Source organism: Etheostoma cragini, chromosome 16 (assembly GCF_013103735.1).
Source record: "Etheostoma cragini isolate CJK2018 chromosome 16, CSU_Ecrag_1.0, whole genome shotgun sequence".
NCBI classification, from domain to species: domain Eukaryota; kingdom Metazoa; phylum Chordata; class Actinopteri; order Perciformes; family Percidae; genus Etheostoma; species Etheostoma cragini.
In genome coordinates this window covers 4,031,236-4,033,045 of record NC_048422.1, presented here as the reverse complement: position 1 = coordinate 4,033,045, position 1,810 = coordinate 4,031,236, and positions in this window count along the sequence as shown.

The following is a 1,810-nucleotide window of genomic DNA, read 5'->3' as shown; positions in this document are numbered from 1 at the left end:
GTCAACAGCAATTGCCCTTGAAATCACTGGACCTTCTTGTCCTTTTTCACATAGATTTATACACAACCTACCTTTTTCACAGCAGACATTTTGACGTGTCATAGAAGAATAAGGCCATTTGTTCCTAATAATATTGATAAAAGCAGTGGTAGAAAGTAACTAAGTACTCCACTTAAGATACAATAAAGGTACAATTTTAGACACATACTTTACTTAAGTAGTTCTGTTTTCTGCTGCTTTATACTTTTACTCCACTATATTTAATAAATAATAATAATACATTTTTTTATAATGCACTTTTCATCAATAGATCTCAAAGTGCTACAGGTAAAAAAGAGAAAAAATAAAACAAAAAAGAAAGAATAAAAAAAAGAAAATAAAGCTATTCTTAGAAGAGACGATAAAAAACATCTAAAGGGGACCAAAAGCTTTGCTAAAAAGAAATGTTTTAAGGCCTTTTTTAAAACACTCAGTGGATTGAGGTGCCCTCAAGGTGTAGGGGGGGCATTCCAAAGACATGGGGCAGCAGCACAAAATGCCCTATCTCCCATTGTCCTGAGTCTGGTTCCTTGGAATGTGGAGGAGGTTTGAGTGAGTGGAGCGAAGGGAGCGGGTTGTGTTCAGTGGTTTGATAGGTTCTTTGAGGTAAGGGGGGGCATGTCCATGGATGCATTGATGTGTGAGGAGGGAAACCTTTAACTCAATCCTGGTGGAGATGGGAAGCCAGTGTAGTGAGTGGAGAATGGGGGTAATGTGCTCATGTTTCATCAGGATCCTAGCTGCAGAGTTTTAAATGTACTGAAGCCTCTGGAGACTCCTTCTAGGGATCCCAATGAGAAGTGCGTTGCAATAGTCCAGTCTGGTGGAGACAAAGGCATGAACCAGCTTTTCGGCGTCTGGGAGGGAGAGAATGCGTCGGAGTTTGGAGATGTTATGGAGGTGGTAGAAAGAGGTCTTGCATAGGTGATTTATATGGGCTTCAAAAGTGAGTTGGGAGTCCATTTTTACACCAAGATTACTAACTGTTGATGAGAGTTTAAATTTTAGTACCGGAAAAAGGTGATGCCTTTTTTTGCCATAAAGGTTATGGATAATGATTTGGTCTGATAAGGAGTTCCAACCAGGATGGCTTCGGTTTTGGAGCTATTGAGTTGAAGAAAGTTTTGCTCCATCCATACCTTTATCTCCTCCAGACATGTGGTGAGTTTTGATGAGGATGATTGTGAGGGCGGGGTGTCAGCTGTGACATTTACATAGAGCTGTATGTCATCAGCATAGCATAGCACCCTTCTAGAAGAAAGTAAACACCATTTGCCCATAATTGCTATCACCATATCATCCAAACTTTTATTCCTTTTTGATAGACTTGCCTTTCGTGGGACAGAGACGGGGCAACCATGTGTGTTACATTCCTGATTTTGTCTTTATATGCTTTGTCTGTCCTGCTCGTAAGGGGAACTCCACCTCATTCTGCTGCCTGTGTGTTCTTATGTGGCTATGGTTGGAATGACAATCAAACCAAACATTGTGTATAGGTCCAGCTATATAGGTATAGATACTGACTTATCTTTCAGATACCTAAATCATTTTTATTCAACTTCCATTAAGCTTCTCTTTAATGGTTCCAGGTGGTGGATGTAGAACCTTATGGTTCTGATGCACTCATTACAGCTAGACAAGTACAACAACTGTATTCCTGAAAGGTAAATACAGTGGTGTGAAAAAGTGTTTGCCCCCTTCCTCATTTCCTCTTCCTTTGCATGTTTGTCACACTTAAGTGTTTCGGAACATCAAACCAATTTAAACAATA